Genomic DNA, 7,701 nt, shown 5'->3' with positions numbered 1-7,701 from the left:
TGAGATATTAACAATCTTTTATAATAGAAAAAAATTACCATCACAGTCTTATTTTTTAGACCTACAAAATCGTTTTTCTTATTAAAAATTAAAATTATTTTTTGAGTTATCGCAAGTATATGTTTCAAAACTTACTAAACTATAGTATTTTATAGTTTTTTACTTTTATTAAAAAAATGTTTTTGTTCCCATTACAATCTTAATATTTAAATCTCAACGGCATTTCTTTTTTAAGAAAGATGTATATTACTTTTTAGTTGAGACTCCTTGAACAACTTTTTAGGAATTTGAATTACGATGTAACCATAACCTACCGTTTTCGCTACACCAACCAATCTTTGCTCTACCAACATTGTCTATTTTCATTAACAAATAAATAAACCGAACTTTAGTTAAGAAGTACAAGTAGAGAAAAACACCCATCTTTACTACTTTGATTCATTCGAAGAATAACGTTATGAAAACGTTGAATGAGTAATTAATTTTTTTTGGAAATCATGGTAACACAAACGTTCAGACAGAGCAAGTTTTTGTACTAAAACTTTTTAACATATGTTTTGGTTTTAAGAAAACAAATAGAGAGATCTCAACTGCTGGAGAAGTAAAACTTTTATTGTAAAGTAAAGATTGAAAGAATGCTGTTAAGATTACTTCAAAGTTAGTTATTAGACTGTCCTGGACAAAATGTTAATAGGTATCCAAGTGATGTGCGACTAGATAACCGAAAGGTTTTTGCACACTAGGTCCTATGGTCAAACATTTTGAGCGCTTTTTTTGTTGTTCAATAAACAATAATTAATTTTAGCCAGTAGACTTATTAAAAACAGAATAACTACAGTAGTCTTAGCTAAATTAAAATAAAATTTATGACTGTTGACGTTTATTTTTCAAATATTAGATGTGGTATACAAATAACCTTAAACATCTGCATCACTTATTGCGAAGCAAAGAACAATATTTTTCAATCTTATTAAGTTTTAAAAATATAAACATATGTGATTTAAATTTAGAAAGCAAAGTACAAGAGTGTTCTATAGACTAAATTTGTTAAAGTTTATATTATTACATGCAGTAGTTCTTCATAAAAGACTTGATTATTGAACAAAAAAAAATTAAATTTTATAAATTTGTAATAATAAGTTTAGTAATATTAGATAAACCTACTTCTAAATAAACATACAAATACAACTTCAAAAGTTCTTCATATATATATATATATATATATTGTTTATTGAACGATAAAAAAACGCTCAAAAAATTTGGTCTAAGGACCTGGTTTAAAAAGGAACCTTTCGGTTATCGAGTCGTACACCACATGCTTCTAAAGTTTCTTACGAGCTATTATACATAGTTTTTTTTATAATTTAAATCTTTAGTAGTAAACAATCAATTAAACGAAAAGAAAAATGAAAGAAAATAAAACTAAACGAAAATTAACTGAATTTTGTGTTAAAAAATATATTATGAATCTTGTTTAGTAACATATTTACTAAAAAAATATGTATACAACTTTAAATTACCTTTTAAAAGTAGATAAACAACACTAATAAAAAACGTGTGAATACTTGAATTATAGTTTACAACTTCTTTTAAGAAAGTAAAATGTAATACACTTAAATTTTTTACAAATTTTTTTTTTTAATGTTTTTGTTAAAAAGGTAACTTTTGTTTTATAATTTAACTTGAACAGTAAAAACAATTTTACATATGAGTATCAAATGAACTATTGTAAATTTTTTTTTAAGAATGTTAAAGAAGCGATTTTTACAATAACTGAACTTAGCTTTTATAAAATATGAAGATAAATACTGTAAAATTTATGCTTTTAATTAGAAAAAATATAAAAAAAACTATAATAATTTTAATAATAATTATATTAACAACAACAGGTTTCCTTCTATTTTAATTTTTTTTTCTTTATTTTTGAATTCTTGTCCAAGTCTAAAACTGTAATATTAGAAAGCAAGCAAAATTTTCAAACATAAAAAGAAGAATTTTTTCTTTAAATTCTACAAAAAAACAAAAAAAAACTTAAGTTTGCATGGAAGAGTTATTTTAACTTACCATCTAAATACTTTATTTTCTGCTAAAGTAGAAACATATATAACTACTTTTTTACATTTGTATACTAAAAACGAAAAAAAAAACTGTAAGCATATCAAAAGAAAAAAGTTTTTAAGTATTCTGAACTTAATTCAAAATAGTAATCTCAAAGAATAATCTTAAAATATAACTAGATAGAAAATGCTAAGACCAATCTTAATGTGTCCAAACAAACCAACTTTCGAACAAAAAAAAAAACATAAGAAAGTAAATAAAATTTTGGACAATAAACGACAAATACTATTAACTCCTTAAATAAAGTAAACAGGCGAGTAGGAATGATCACTAATGACCTTGAGAATCACTATTTAAAAGATAACTTAAAAGTTCATCCTGGAACTTTCCAAAATTACTAATATTTTTAAACATAATGGTAGCTTAATCCATAACTTACTTCCTTGGTAGGATAGAGATTTATGACCTATTTTGCTGTTGAATCTAGGTAGAAAAGTATTTGTTTCTAAAGACCTCGTATGATAATTATTTTAACATATTCGTAATAAATACATTTTTTTGCTGAATTTTCATATTATAATATAACTATTCAAAGTATAAATTTAAGTGTTTGTTAACAAAAGATCCTAGTTTTACAAGTTCACTAGAATATATAACAAAAACAAATTAAACAGTATCCTTCTTTTATTATACCGACATATGTTTCTTTGTGTTAACGAATTACCACACTTCAACTGGGTCTTATAAAAAAAACAAATACTGTAAGGATACCTGAGTAGGCTCCAGCCGAAACCAGACATTTTGAAATCAAGACTGAGCCAAGTCCATATCTTGTAACACAAGGCCAGATCCGATATATGTTTTGTTTAACAGTCTTTTAAAAGATTGATACACATACACTAAATTTTACTTGTTCTCTATTAAACTTATCATGCACGGTTTAAGTTTTAGATAAACTTTTAAAGAATAATAAAAGAAGATAAAAGTAGTGCCTACAGTAATGTATTTAAAACTTATTTCTAGTTATGATAAAGTGCTTAAAACTTACAATAAAATTAATTCTTTTAATGCCATTGATAATAAAAGACAATACATTTTAAATAGTCAATACATTTACAAAATTAAAAGTGTTTATGAAGTTAAAAAACAAAAATTTTTAAATGATTTTAGGCTATCAAGTGTTTTAAGTAAGTTGTAAAACAACTATAACACTGAAAAAAGTCTCAATCAAAAAACGTTGAAGCTAACTTAAAGTTATAATTATTGTTTACTTCTTAAAAATTCTTTTTAATTTCAATTTTATTGATTATACACTTTTTAATGGTTAAAATATTTATTATTCAAGTTTTATCAACTAGCACTAAAGATTATGTTGTTAAATATGATATTTATATCAAAATAAGGAAACCGACCCATATTAGTGCAGTCAAAGGATCTGATGTATAAACCTTTTGAGGACTTTATAGACCTTTCACTTTCAGTTATCAAATTATTTTTTTTACTATACTGTGCTTGCATCTACTTGTAAAACCACTAAGTTGAAATTTTAAAAGAAGTACAAACTAGTTTTAACATATATTTATTTTTTTTTTATATTGTAGTTATAATCATTTAAAAGTAATAAATGAGAAAAATCATTCAATTGTATTACTTAAAAAATCTTTTTATAGCTAATTACAACAGTCTTAAACTAGGGATTTTTTGAGAATAAATTTTGCACCCCTAACCAATGTACCCCGCTACGCCACTGCTGTGCATGCATCTTCTTTAAAAAAAAAATAAAACAAGTTGATCAAAGTTTCTATTTAATGTTAAAGTAAGAAACAAATTTTGCGCTTGTGTCTATTTGTAGTAAAAATAATGAACTTACGCAAGCCGTAGTCACCTCAACACTAAAGAGAAATAGTTGGTGTATAAAATAACACTTTGTGGGTTCCTACAGTCAACTTTGTTTAAAAAAAAATCGGCCAAGTTGTTTTAGTTATTTACTGTTTTTATGTTAAAAAATAGGTTTTTTTCTTAAAACTCATTTTGGTCTGTTAGATTCTAATAACCTTTTTTAATTTAAAAATAAGTTTAACAATTCTTAAGAACTTAGTTTTCTTCATACTACGAAAGTTTATACTTATTTTAGTTTAATACTTATTTGTAAATAAAAAGTTATAATGAAATAATTAACAATAGACAGTGTTTTTAAGCTTCAACTCGACATTTTTTTTTATAATTTAGTAAAAATTTTTTTTCAAATAAATATCAAGTGTGCTTACCAAAGAACTTTTGAAGTGTATTGGAATATTTTTTTAAAGTAAATCAACTTTAAAATAATTAGTTTATTATTTTAAGCTTAAAAAGAGTCTTAAGATTTTTTCATTGTTTAAAATTTTTGATATTCATGAATAGTTAAAAAACGAAAACACGAAAAATGACACTTACAACTAAAAATTGTAAAAAATTATAAATATTATCGAAAATAGTCTATTTAACTTTCTTGTGTTTTAGTTAATTAGTTTGAACTAACATGTTTAGAATTTTTCCTAAACCAATATTTTTCTTTGCCACACGATAAAATAGATATAAATTTTTAATATTAGTTATATACTTACATGTTTTATTGTAAGAATAAACGTCGATTGTTTTTGATTTCAAATTAAACATATTACTGTAAAGATTCTATTTATAGTTAGTCTATTTGCTAATTACTATCTTTTAAGTTATACAAACAGTATGCTTTCAATCTCCACATCACAACAAAAAGTTCAAATACAAAAAATAGCTCAAAAAATAGCACTATATGTTTTCGTTACCATAATTTTCATAAAAACTAGATTTTTTGTTCAACATTTTCATAACGCACAATATTTTTCGATCAAAATTAGTAGTAAATATAAGTATTTTCTCTCTACTTATGTTTCTAAATTTAAAAATAAGTAAGTTTATTTGTTAGCGAAAATGTACAATGTTGATAAGGTAAAGACTATGACTAATGATTGGTTAGTAAGTAAAACGGTTGGTTATGAGGTTACATGACAATTCAAGTTCTTCCAAACAAGTTTAAGGGGTTTTATCTCAAAAGTTTAATTTGTTTAGAAAAGTTAAAAACGCCTTGTAGGTCTTAAAATTGCGACTATAATGGTAAAAAACCCGAACAACCACCCTTATAAAAACAGTAAATTAATAGTTATACTTTTTTTTTGAACAATAAAAAAAGCGCTCAAAAAGTTTGGTCTAAAGACCTGGTGTAGAAAGGAACTTTTCGGTTATCGAGTCGTAGTTATTAAAAGTTATTAAACTTTAAAACTTATTTCAGCCATATTTCAAAAGATAGTATGTATATTTAATTAGTAAAAAAGCTTTTGTAGGTCTACTCAATAAAATTATAATGGTAAACTTTTAAGTTTTTTTTTCTTTTAAAAAAATAATTAACAATAACTCATAAATACTAAAATTTGAGTTGTCGTTCATTCGGTTTTGATTATTAAATAGTTTAACCAAAGAAAACTACTTTACCAAACATAGCATTAACAATGGTAGCGGTTCCAAGCTATTAATAGACCTATCGCCAGAAAAGATATCAGACTCTTTGAAAGTTCATAACCTTACAAGTATCAAAATGTGAAAAAATTTGATGAAAAAATTCTCTCCAAACTTTGAACATCTAAGATAGTTCGTCTTCGGAAACCAAATTAAAACCAACCTCCAGAGTAGTTTGCTGATATTAAAACTAACTCTCTTGGCAGTTCTTGCATCCTTTTCTAGACAGTTTTTTCTATTGGTTTATGTAGCTTCGTTATTTAAACTTTTGTTTATATAAAGTTAAGTAGGTTAGAGCTTTATATACTTTAATAACAAAGTTTTAAGGCTTTGTTAAAATTTTCGAATTTTTGGATTTTTGTTAAATTTACAACTGAAATATTTTTTATGTTTCTAATTGAAACTAAAATGTTAATATGATTGTATTTCACTTTGGTATAACCTTTTTTACGTTAAGAATCCTGATGGTTTCAAATTTCAAATTTTTTGTAACTTGAATAAACTTCAATTTGTCACGTATATAATTTCATTACTTCTCTAAAAAACCTTAAGTTTTTTTTACAGAAATTTAAACCTAATAATACTCTATATTCAATTACGCTTTGTAAGCATTTAGTTTTTTTTTGGTCCTTAGTTTTTTTATTAAATTGATTTTAGTCGGTTGTAAGAAATTTTTTGTTTTTATATTTTTGAATTGTGTTACTTTAAACACATATTTAAAAAAGTTTTTAAAAACCTTCTAATAAGTATATATTTAATCTTACATATAAATTCAAAAAAAACAAACAAGTTTTAAAAATAGATATATTTTAACGTCTTTATTTGTGAAAATTTTATCTTTAAGACTAATTCTTAATTAACTTGATAAATAAAACAAAAGACAGTCATATTAAGTGAAATTTGAGTTGAAAATAAAAAATTTAATTATTAGTTATAAAATGACAGAGTTTTTCAAAGACCTCAGGACTCCGGAGCACACAAACTCCCAGATGCTATTGAAGCACCACTGATATATAAAATAAAGACTTTAAAATATATTGTTTATACAATAGCTAATAATTGTAAACTGTAATTTTTCATTCTTTTCTTTTATATTTATAAAACACCATGCGAGTTTATTGTAACAAAAAATACTAAATTAAGCATCAAAACTACTATTAATAGTATTCAGACTTTTAAAAAACGTTTTGCTTTGTAAAGCATTTAAGATTATACTCAACATTTTAGTCTGAAAGCAAAAATCACAACAATTAAAACAAAAAGCTTTTTACGTGCTGACATTTGTTTAAGTGTTAAAAAGCTGTTTAGTGCGAAAGAGAAAATACATTTAGAAGCTTATGGTAACTCATTTCAATTGTTAAAGCTTAGAAGCTCACTAATCCCAAGCACTCCAATTTGATTTGTTCATTAGAAAAAAAAACTTTAATGCTTACAAGCAGTATAAATGAATTTATTTATGTATCTATTAATGAACTAATATGTTTTACAGTTTTACATAAAAAATATTGAAGTTTTAAACATTGAAAATATTAATAACACTTAGAGAATACAATAATAGTTTTTAACTTAAAAGCTTTTCATTTCTAAAACTAACTACCAATTTGAAAAATTAAACTTAAGTCTACCACTTCATTTCATAATTAGGAATTAAAATATATTTCCTGTTTTTTGTTGCCCTTTCTACAAAAGTAACCAAAGAAGTTGTTGGAAGTCTACTGTCTTGGCAACTCATTTTTAATAACAAAATCCACCAAAAACTTACACTAAAACCCAAAGTCTTGCTATTATCAGAGTACACAAAAAAAATAAATTATATGTAAGACTAAGAACTTTAAAAAGTATATTTTCAACAAGTTGTGACCTGATTAGCAAAATAGTCCTAATTGGGGTTTTTAGAATTCTCTAAGCTGATTACTGCAAGATTGAAATCTAGTGAATGACACATATACAAAAAAAAACAAGTAAGAGGAAGCTAAAATTTGGAACAGTTTCCTATTCTTAACTCTCTCCAAAACACTAAACTTTAAAAACTAGTTTGACTAAGTTTTATTGTCATGTTTAAGTTTAACTGTATATTTTACTGGCTTTATGTTCAATGAATATTTGTAACTA

The sequence above is a fragment of the Thalia democratica genome, chromosome 5, assembly GCF_965202585.1.
Source record: "Thalia democratica chromosome 5, ktThaDemo2.hap1.1, whole genome shotgun sequence".
NCBI lineage: Eukaryota > Metazoa > Chordata > Thaliacea > Salpida > Salpidae > Thalia > Thalia democratica.
This window is presented reverse-complemented; position numbering follows the sequence as displayed.